Genomic DNA, 12,311 nt, shown 5'->3' on the forward strand with positions numbered 1-12,311 from the left:
TTCTCTGTCAAATCTGAATGAGATCCTTGCTGGGTAGAGTAATCTTGGTTGTAGGCTTTTTCCCTTTCATCACTTTAAATATGCACAAAGATGCACAAAGTGTATGCTCAGCAGTCCCTCAGAGTCGACAGCCTTTCTATTGTGATCTATTTATGATTTATTTCTTAAATGACTAATGAGGCTTAGTCAGATTTTTCTGACGGCTTTGGGTCTTCAACTTTCTGCTTTCATCATTTGTCCTTAATAGCAAAATCTAGATTTAAAGTGTTTTAGTTTTCTATTCACTTATACACAGTTATATAGATAAAAGATGTCAACATCCCATACAAATGCACCCTTCCCTACTTCTACCTCTCAATATTTTGTAGAGACTTCTGTCTTTATGCAGAGAGTGTATTTGGAGGGGGTGGGGGGGGGTTCCCATGTTTAAAGAAAATTGCATTTAATATAAACCCAAATCAATACTTTATACCATTAGTACCACCAATATGCCACTCAGGCTGTCCTAAAAGCATCCCAAAAGCAGTTCCTGTGGGAAACAGAAAACAGGCTGTTTGCAGTTCATGAAGAACACCCCAATACTATTCCATTGTATTTTATGTCAAAGAAAAGCATGATCTCTATCAATTTGAGACATCATGTTTTAGAAAATTTGGATATAAGATGCATTTTTTTCCCTTTCCTAGCTAACCTAAATTAATAGCAAAAGTAATCATTTATTGAGCACCTACTGTGTTACACAAATTATTTATAATCTTTATAACACACCTACAATGTAGGCATTATAATTGCCATTTTTAAAATATGGAAATTGAAACTCAGAAATACAATATAATCTGAGCAGAGTTACACAGCTATTGAATGGCAGAGCTAGTATTTAAACCTGTCTCGTCATGTTCCAAATTCTATGTCTGTATTAAGATAGGAAGACTATAACTTTCTGATACTCAATACACCTAAAAAAGTGAAATTTAGAGAATGTGAAAATTCCCCCCATATCAGAAAACTAGTGTAATTTTTAAAAGAAGTATCATGAGCAGAATCAGGCAATTAAGTAAAAGTACTATTCAAGTACACAAATCACTGTGATCATTGGAGAACATGTTACTGTCACATGAAAGGCAATGAGAGAAGAATAGTATTTACAGTGGTGGGAGAAAATTTCTATGTCTTTATGCTTCTTTGCCTTTTAAAATGTTAATCTCATAATGATAAAACTAAAGGAACAATAGGTTTTGTTTCCAAAAGCTGCTGCTAATAATGATATGTTCACTATACCATAGGCTGTCTAGGCCAGTGTGTTTGTGCATTACTTGTTTATTTATGTATATACTTAATTTTTAAAATAAGTCTTTTATTATAAATATGATATACCTTCGTTGCTACATATTCAAGCCATAGAGAAAGGCATAGAATCGTTTTTCGTTATATTCTTCCAGATTTTATTATTTTTTCACTTCCTTTTCCTTTCCTCCCTTTATTTGAGGTTGTTATTTATGGAAATGCTGGCCCAAAACTTGAAGTTTCTAATGACTCTATTAAGCTTCTACCATCCCACTTCCTGCTTCCAAGTGGCAACCACTTTGAATTTTTCAACTTGATCTTTTGGTGTTTACCTCTGTATATCCATGTAACATGTTTATACATGTTTCTACTTCCTGTATTTTCTCATTGAAATTACCTTTTGACTTCCCATTTTTGGAAGATGAGGATTTATATCTTTTTACAATCCCTTCTCAACCCCCACTACACACACACACACACACACACACACACACACACACACACACACACCCCTTCAACTTGGTAAGAGTGAAATTTTGGTTTTGTTTTTTAGGACTGAATCCAGTATACTATGATCACTTTTTCTTGTACATTTTGTTTAACTTTGAGCTAATATTTTCTCTCTTTCATATTCTATCAAGTTTATATGTACTCTTCACTAATTCAACTCCAAAGCCTCCTTCTGTTGTATAATAAACTTCTTATTATATCCAAACACATTAGGTCTTCTCCGAATTTTCTCTTCTTACTAAAAAATAACTTTCCTGGAAACTTCTAAGCTGCTACAACCTGGACTCGTTCCTCTCTGTGCCCACCTTTGGTCCTGGACACATTTCACTATCACTTTAATTCCCTTCACCTGTCTCTTTTGTAGGATCTCCTATTTCCTGGGTTCCATCTCCTGTTGGGGAAGAAGGGAGTGTTTGTTTGTTTGTTTACTTCCTGTTTGGGTGGAGTATATCTTCCAGCACATTCCTAATAAAGAGATGCATGTGAAACATTTTTTGAGAATTTACATATGTGAGTATTCCCTTATTCTGTCATCTTTCTACTTAATAGTTTGGCAAAGTATAGAACACTAGATTGGAAAGTGGCGTCTCACAAAATTTTGAAGGTATTTCTCCACTGTCTTCTAGGCCCAAATGTGACTGAAATCATTCAAATTCTTTTCTTTGAAACCTGGTTGTCTCTCTCTCTCTTTCTCTCTCACCTTGTCAATATTCCTCTATTTCGCAGGTAGATACTTTGATGGGCTCTGTTTCCTTCCATTATGTTAGGCACTCTGTGTGTAAATCCCTTTTGAGTGCAAACTTATATTCTCCAGATCTGCTAATCTTTTGAAAATTATTTTATTCATGACTTTATCCTTTCTATGGACTTTTTTCTCTTTTTGGAAATTTCTATCAGATCTCTTGGACTGTTTCCTTTCTTTTTCCCCCTCACTGTTTCCTATTTATTTGCTTCTTTACCCTAGTTTATGCGAGAATTGTTGACTTCATATTCTAAATCTTGTGAATTTTTCTTTTCTGCTCTAATAGTTTCAATTTTCAAAATATCTCTACTAGTTCTTTGAATGTTACTTTTTCAAAGCATCCATTTAATTTATGAATGCAATATCTTATGGCTCTGAGGATACTTATGCTATTTTAATAATGTTTTTCTTCTCTCCACTTAATTCATATTTTCTTTTTCTTTTTTTTCTACCTGTTTTGTTGCTTGCCTGTTTGCTCATAGTTAAGAGTGGTACATTAGAAACCCAAACGGAAACTCTGAGAGCAGATGAATTTCTTAAACTGTGGTCTTTATGTAGAGTGATCTGGCGGGGACATTTCCTTGTGGAAATCCTGATGTTGGCGTATTTAGAGCTTTCCTCTGGGGCTGCTCAAATTCCCAAGCAAAGTCTTCCTCTGTCCTGCTTGGAGGGAATCCTCCTGGTTGCTACTTCGGGAATTTGTTTTTTCCCCAGCTTGCTAACACACATCCAATTTTGTGATTTATTATTAAAATTACATTCTCTTGGGACTTCCCTGGTGGTCCAGTGGCTAAGACTCTGTGCTCTCAATGCAGGGGGCCCAGGTTCGATCCCTAGTCAGGGAATTAGATACCACATGCCAAAACTAAGAGTTCACATGCCGCAACTAAAAGATCCCTCATGCCACAACTAAGACCTGCCACAGCCCAATAAATAAATAAATATTTTTAAAAATAATAAATAAAATTACATTTTCTCACTTGAACACAATTTATGTGAAGGAACTAGGATGACTAGGAGGCAGAGGTGTCATGCACTTAAAAATTATCTCAACGGAATTTTTCTTTTCAGTGATGTCCTTAATACTTTACTGTTTGTGAGGGCCTGTTACAAAAGTAAAATCTTGGAGTTAACAGAACTGTGTATAAGGTATGGGATTATGAAGTTGAGGTCAGCTGATAGAGAAAATTGAACCAGGTGGCATTAGCACCACAATTCAGGGTTATATTTTTTTCTGTAAGCTACAGCACCAAAAACTTAATTGGCTAAATCAAGTTGTCCTTCCTCATAGTGTTCACAGTCTATAATGTTGAAAGCTATTTTGGTGAGTGTTATGTTGCAATTTACAATAAAAAGTATATATTCAGTGTTCAAACCCTGCTCCTGCCACAAATCTCCTAAAAGTCTTGGAATTTCCTAAGTGATAAGGACAACAAAGGTGTGTTTTTACGTGAATGAGGTGACTTTTGGAAAGAACCTAAGGATGGGGGCTGGTTGCTAGCTGAGTCAAAGATTTGATTAGAATGTTGGAACTTTCACTTTCCTCCCCACCCCTGAACTTCCAGCCTCAGGGGAGGGGACAGGGCTGGAGACTGAGTTCAGCCAGCAGTGTTGTAATCAGTCATGCCTTTCAGGAAGCCTCCATAAAAACTCAAAAGGAGGGGTTCCAAGAGCTTCCGAGTTGGTGAACACGTGGAGATTTGGGGAGTCACACCCAAAGAGGGCAAGGAAGCTCCATGCCTTTTCTCATACCTTACCCTAGGCATCTCTTTTATCTGGCTACTTCTGAGTCATATTCTTTTATAATAAACCAGCAATCAGTTAAGTAAATGTTTCTCTGAGCTCTGTGAGCCACTCAAGCAAATTAACCCCAAACCAAGGAGGGTCGCTGGAATTGCTGATCTACAGTCAATCAGTCAGAAGCACAGGTGATAACCTGGACTTGAGATTCACGTCTGAAGTGTGTGTGTGTGTGTGTGTGTGTGTGTGTGTGTTTGTGTGTGTGTTTGTAAGGAGTTGGGTGGCAGTGGAGGGCCATGTGGTCTGGTAGGACTGAGCCCATAACCTGTGGAATCTGATGCTGTTTCCAAGTATATAGTGTTAGAATTGAGTTGAACTGTAGGACACCCAGTTGGCGTCCAGAAAACTTCTTGGTGGTGGGAAACACCCTCCCTCCACACATTAGAAATGGGGTGTTCAGAGGACCAAAGAGTGAGTTTCCAAAATAATTGAGATCGGTTCAAAAGTGACACTGAGATGCGTGTGCACAGACACACACAAATCCTTCACTGTGTTCATGAAATTCACTTTTATTTAATAGAGTAGGAAGTTTGTCAGTGTGTGGGGGGAAGAAAAAAAATACAAACCTCATTAAGTAGAAGTAAATAAACTCATATTGAACATTTTTGCCATTTTAGAATCAGACAACAATCTGTGACTTCAGATATTGAATAAAAATGTAGCACGTGTGCTGGTAAATTTAAGAGGCCCCCTACAGATGACTTTAAAATTATAAAATTACCTAATTTTATTTCCAAGTCAAAATCTAGAATAACTTTATGAATATCACCAACTAATTCATGGCTTCTTGGGATAGATCCTCAACCACATGACAGCTTCTGATAACTGGAATATTACTTTTATGTATTAGTTCAAATACCTGGGAAAGTGGATCGGTTTGGTCTAGCTAATCTTAATGAGCCTGTCCACCGAGTTCACTGGTTACCTGCCACCTTTGGATCTGCTGCCCATTAGTCACATGCCCACACCTGAGCAATGAACTCTGGAGGAAGGACAACTGGAGATGGGCTGCACGTCATGGTCACTAGGCAAGAAGGAATTGTCTGAAGGAAAACTTTTACCTGGAAGGGAAATATCATCATTTCCTCCCCAGTTTTAAGATTCAATGTTTTTCCATTGCTTTTTTTAAAAAAAAATTTTATTAGAGTATACTTGATTTGCAATGTTGTGTCAGTCTCTGCTGTACAACAAAGTGAATCATGTGTGTATATATATATATATATATATATATATATATATATATATATATATATATATATATATATATATATATATATATATATATATATCTGCTCTTTTTTAGATCCTTTTCCCATATAGGTCATTACATAGTACTGAGTAGTTTCCTGTGCTATACAGTAGGTCCTTATTAGCTATCTATTTTATATATATAGTGTGTATATGTCAATCCCAATCTCCCAATTTATCCCTCCCTCCCATCCTCCCTGGTAACCATAAGATTGTTTTCTACATCTGTGACTCTCTTTCTGTTTTGTACCATGATTTTAGATTCCACATATAAGCAATATCATATAATATTTGTCTTTCTCTGACTTACTTCACTCAGTATGACAATCTCTAGGTCCATCATGTTGCAAATGTTACTATTTTTTGTCATTCTTTTTTATGCCTGAGTAATATTCCATCATATATATATGTATACACACACACACATCATGTCTTTTTTATCCATTCATCTGTTGACGGACATTTAGGTTGCTTCCATTTCCTGGCTATGGTAAATAGTGCTGCAATGAACATTCGGGTGCGTGTATCTTTTTCAAATTATGGTCGTCTCTGGATATATGCCCGGGAGTAGGATTGCTAGAACTTATGGTAGCTCTAAAAACAATTAATGCTGGAGAGGGTGTGGAGAAAAGGGAACCCTTGTACACTGTTGGTGGGCATGTAAGTTGGTACAGCCACTATGGAGAACAATATGGAGGTTCCTTAAAAACAAACAAAACCTGCGGGGCGGTGGTGGTGGTGGTGTGATGAATTGGGCGATTGGGATTGACATGTGTACACTGATGTGTATAAAATTGATGACTCATTAAAACAACAACAACAACAAAAACTACTAAAAATAGAGCTTCCATTGCTTAGGATCGATCCTACAAAGGCTGATGTGACTGGGCCCCTGCCTCGCCTCTTCTCTCATTACTCTCTGCTCTTTCTCTCTGCTGCAGCCATGCTGACTTTGCAGTTTCTCAAATCACCCTTGTTTCCATGTTGCCCCACAACATTTGCCTAGGCTTTTCCCTTTGCCCACCTAATAATCACCCTTTAGATCTCATTTCAAATTACATTCTCAGTGTCTTTGAAGAAGTCTACAGAACAACTTACTTCTGGAACTTAGAGCTGCCAATTAAATTCCATTTTGTTATGAAACTAATTGTGTGAATCTGTTGATCGGGGTTCAGGACACACTAACCCAAAATATGACACCTTGGCATACTGAATATTTTCAGCTGAAGGAATTTGAGAAAGAGCATATGTAGAAAGGACTCTCTGACCTTCCCCTGCAGGAGATCGTAAGACCCTTATGTGAGGGGTGCCTTTTCTATACCCAGAGAAAATGTTCATCCTCATCTCCAAGACGTCAAGAGGAATTAGACTGAAAAGGCTTTGCTATTTCCCCTAATTTACCGCATTAAACTCATACCCCTTTTTGTCCTATCATATTTTCCATGACTTTCTACTCTTCTTCCAACCAAACAGAAACACTCTCAGGTTTAACCACTTCTTCAGGTCTTCATTTTCTAATGAAGTTTCCGGTGTCACGTGAAACTTACAATAAACGAATTTGTATGCTTTTCTCTTGTCAATCTGTCTTTTGTTAGAGGGGTCTCTGTCAAGAACTTAGAAGGGTAGAGGAAACAGCTCTTTTTCTTCCCTTCTTCAGTAACCAGGTAAGAGGCTGTCAAGGTAGTCAAAAAAGAGGAAGTTTCTAGACGGTGAGAAGGGTCACACTGTGTTGAGTAGTGATTAGCAAGGAGAGAAGAGTTAGTAGCAGGGGAGTAGTACTACTCTCAGAAGTCACCTCTCTCGTCTCTGAAGTCTCCTCATATTTGCTACTTAGGCAGTGAATTGTTCCCATAGTATTTTTTTTTCTTCTCCTTATCTGAGATGCTCATTGAAGACCACATTTATAAGGTACAACTTGATCACTATATGTGGATGGCTTGGTGCATTATATTTGGAAAGTTTTTAATTATTATTGAGTAATAAGTAAGCTTTGTTGAAGCCTTGTCTTTCTTTTTTTTTAGTGTTTGTAATATACTTTGATTTGATTGGATTTTTTACTGAAGTATAGTTAATTAACAATGTTGTGCTAGTTTCAGGTATACAGGAGAGTGATTCATTTTTATATATACATATATTAAGATTAATTTTTATATATATTATATAATATATATATATTCTTTTTCAGATTCTTTTCCATTATAGGTTATTACAAGATATTGAGTATAGTTCCCTGTGCTATACAGTAGTTGCTTTTTCATGTTCTTATTAAGTTTCATCTTCCTGCATTTTACTTTTTAAGATGCATTTTTTTTTAAATGGGAAACTTTTTTCTGATTATGTTAGTCTATGGACTATCATGGGTCTCTAAATTCAGAAATATATATTAGTAAATGTTCCCTTCCTCATCCCTACATTCATGGGTAATCTCCTGCTAATTATTAGCATGGTGAAGTAAATTAAGGAAGCTATTATTGGGTGTATATGTTAATAGAGTGATAATTGGATACCAGTGGGTAAGAATTAAGTAGGAAATGTCAAGGTGAGTTCAGAGACGTTTCATTAAAGAAAAAAATAGGAAAATGCTGAGGAGCTTACAATCAATTGCTTATTTTACACCAAATGGCTTTTTAAAATTATGGTCACAAAAAGTGGATAAGCAGTAAAATGTACATTTGAGCTGATACAAATTGTCAGAAGAGAAATAAATATCGACACGTTTCACATTTGAGGTAGATTAGATAAATGTTTGATTTTTGAACATTCATTTCAAACAACAAAATTGAAATAACCTAAAATTTTCATGAAAGCTGTGCTGACATTCTAAATCAGTTATGCCATCATTTTGAAAATGGTCAAGATGGGAAGGGGAGGTAGGAAGATGGGATTCCACGTAAAATTCATCCGAAATATTTTTCTAAGACGATTTGAACAACACACTTAGGATTTCAGGGATGCCCATTCTGTGTATAACGTATCTATCTGCAAACGTGTTATGGCAAGCATCACTTGGCTGACACACCTGCCCACTGTCCTACCTACAGTGAGCTGTCTGAGATGTCGTGGGAGTTGCCTCTAACCAGGACCTGATACCCAATGCCCTGACAACGCTGCCTTTTCAAAGCTTGAACTGCGACTCTTCACTTGGCTCCGCAGGCCCAGGGCAACTTGAACACCTGGCAAGACAGTAAGTTGGCAGATTCCTGCCTCTGAAAGATATGCAATTTTCAAGTGAGAGTTGCATTTCTCAGTTTTACTTTTCTGTTTAGGGATTAGTTTGCTAATTTGTTCACTTATTCATTCACACATTTACATTTATTGACCAATATTTGTACAATTACGTTTTGTTTCCTCACTTGAATAAATAATTTTTTTTCTCCACGATGACTAAGGAACAAGCTGGTAAATGGTTGTTTGCTCTACGGTCATTTTGCCACAAGGTGGTGGTATAACTCTTTGAAGTTAAAAAAAAAAACTTGCAAAAAGTGTAATTTCAAGATTTATAAAAACAAATATAACTCATGAGAACGGCTTATTTTTGTTTCATAGTTTAATTTCTCTACAACTTTAATAACTGTAGAAATTAGATTTCTATTGCAAATGAATTTTTCTTAAATGATATATAAATTATAAGAATTGAAATCACTCTGATAATGATGATGATATGCAGTTATCACAGCTAACATTATCTAAGGCCTTATTTTGTGCCAGGCACTGTGCGAGGTGTTTTATGTACAGTGAGTCAGTGCTCGCTGTCCTATCATTACTTAAATACAATCACTGCTACCCTCTTTGCAGATAAGAAGACCAACACTTATATTAACAGGGATTCTTATTTATCTGGTCTTTTAATACTGTGTCTTATGTTAGGCTTTATAGTTGAATTAGAGCTATGTTTCCTGAGTTAGCAGGACAGTAATCTCCAGGGGGTACATTTTTCCATAAGTAATTTTTGCAGAGTCCTAACCTGAAGATTCTAATTCCGAGTGTCTGGAATTGGGACCTAGTAAACTGTACTTTGAACAAATGTCTCTTATGATTCTTACTGTTAAACAAGTTTAAAAACTATTGATTGATAGTTGTCTTTGAGTTTCACTGCTCTGCTTAAAAGATGCTTAAAATCACCTATTTCCAGCACTGCATCCTTTACCTCAAGATTTTAAAATCAAGATTATAAAATTACAATAATGTTTCATTCAGGCTCTTCAATACTATTTTCACCCTGATTTTGAGGATTTGGGCAAGTGATGTATTATAAAGAGGTGAATGCTTTTGTATTTTATTGTAAAAAAAAAGTGATATGTAAAGAAAGTATTTTGTGCTCTGTTACAGAAATATTCCAGTGAAATTCATACTACACAATGTAGTAAAAACAGATATAAAATGCTTTATCAGTTTAAAAGTACTGAAAATTCTAATTTGTATTTTAGGGATGCATATAAACTATTAACAATTCAAATATGATATGGCAATATTGAGTTAGTAAAATCTCTTATAACATAACTGATCCCAACTTTTTTAAAAGCATGTAATATTTTGCCTCACCAGCTTTACACTGCTGAAGTTTAAAAATGAACAAAGTACTGAAATCCAGTGACAACAGCTAGCAGAACATTTTCCTTTAAATCTAAAGTATTTATAGTGCTCTGTGTATTTAGATCTCTCTTCTCCTAGATATTAGGTATCCATATTAGGTATGAGTATTTTCATTTTTGCATTTTTTCAGAACAATTTAATTGTTTGCTCTACAGTCATTTTACCACAAGGTGGTGGTATAACCTTCTGTCTTAGATTCCTTGACACACCCAAAACCTTCTAACTGGATTAAAATTGCTTAGAGAAAAATATCCCATTACCTTTGTAACTATTTTAACAAACTTTAAGAGGTTTAATTAATTATTATGTGTTGCCAATGCACCTATAATTTATACCAATTTGACAAGTGATATTTTCTTAAAATGATAAAGAAAACCTAATGTTTTAAAATTCTTGTGTGCTGTACCAAGAGATGACACTAATCACCAGAAAAACTTCATCTAATTCTGGAACTAGCCAACATTAATGGAGATACTAAAATGGGAGTAGTAGGATGAGGTCTCTGAATGTTTTTCATTGCCTTGAACTTTACTTTTAGAACCTGGTAGTTTATCTATTTCATGTTTATTCTAAAACTGGATTTTTCAAAATTAATTTTTTCTTTTTTTTTTTGTATTACTGGTAGCAGCCTTAATCCTAAGTGCCCCGTACTGAAACATTTATATAAGTTACTGTGGTAGATATTTGAGTGTACCTTTCAGATGTGGTCTGCAGACAGCCTCTAGCTATCAGCTCCTTCTGTCTCAGCTGCAGAGAACCACCTATGTGGAGGTTAGGCCCTTCCCAGGGCAGCCCACTTCTACTGACTGAGCAAAGTGGCAGTATAAAGACCTGGCCATTTGGGCTCTATGCAGAATTTTTTTTTATTGAGATATAAATGACATATAACATTGTATTAGTTTTAGTCATACAGTATAATTATCTGATACATGTTTATATTGCAAAATGATTACCATGAGTTTAGTTAACATCCATTACAGCACATAATAACAATTTTTTTCCTTGTGACGAGAACTTTTAAGATCTACTCTCTTAGCAACTTTTAAATATACAACACTGTATTGTTAACTGTACTCACCATGCTGTATATTACATTCCCAGGACTTATTTATCTTACAACTGGAAGTTTGTACCTTTGCACCACCTTGACTCATTTCTCCCATTTTCCCACACACCCCCCTACCCCACACACACACCTGCTTCTGGTAATCACAAATCTATTCTCTGTATCCATGAGTTTGTTTTTTTAAATTTTAACTTAGTTTTTAAGATTCCACATATAAGTGACATTATAAGTATTTGTCTTTCTCTGACTGTCTTATTTCACTTACCCTCCATATCCATCCATGTTGCCACAGATGGCAGGATTTCCTTCATTTTTATGGCTGAATAATATCTCATTGTGTATATACACTATATTTTCTTTATCCATTCATTCATCCATGGACACTTAGTTTGTTTCCATGTCTTGGCTATTGGAAATAATGCTGCAATCTATATGGGGATGCAGGTATCTTTTGGAGACAGTGATTCTGTTTCTGTTAGATAAGTACCCAGAAATGGAATTGCTAGACCATATGGCAGTTCTAATTTTTATTTTTTGAGGAGCCTCCATACTGTTTTCCACAGTGGCTGCACCAATTTACATTCCCACCAACAGTGTACAAGGTTTCCCTTTTCTCTACAGCCTTGCCAACACTTGTTATTTCTTGTCTTTTTGATAATAGCCATTCTAACATGCATGAAGCGATACCTAATTATGGTTTTGATTTGCATTTCCCTGATGATTAGTGATGTTGAGCATCTTTTCATGTGCCTGTTGGCTTTCCGTATGTCTTCTTTGGAAAAATCTCTATTCAGATATTCTGCCCATTTTTAAACTAGATTGTTTCTTGCTTCCTTTTTCTGCTGATTTGTTTGAGTTTAAATACTTTTTAGATATTTAACTCTTATCGGATACATAATTTGCAAATATTTTCTCCCATTCCATAGGTTGCCTTTTCATTTTGTTGATGGTTTCCTTTGCTGCGCAGAAGTCTTTTAGTTTGATATAGTCCTACTTGTTTATTTTTGCTTTTTTGCCTTTCTGTTTAGTGTCAAATCCAAAAAGTCATTGCCACAACTGATGTCAAGG

The sequence above is a fragment of the Eubalaena glacialis genome, chromosome 2, assembly GCF_028564815.1.
Source record: "Eubalaena glacialis isolate mEubGla1 chromosome 2, mEubGla1.1.hap2.+ XY, whole genome shotgun sequence".
Classification (NCBI taxonomy): domain Eukaryota; kingdom Metazoa; phylum Chordata; class Mammalia; order Artiodactyla; family Balaenidae; genus Eubalaena; species Eubalaena glacialis.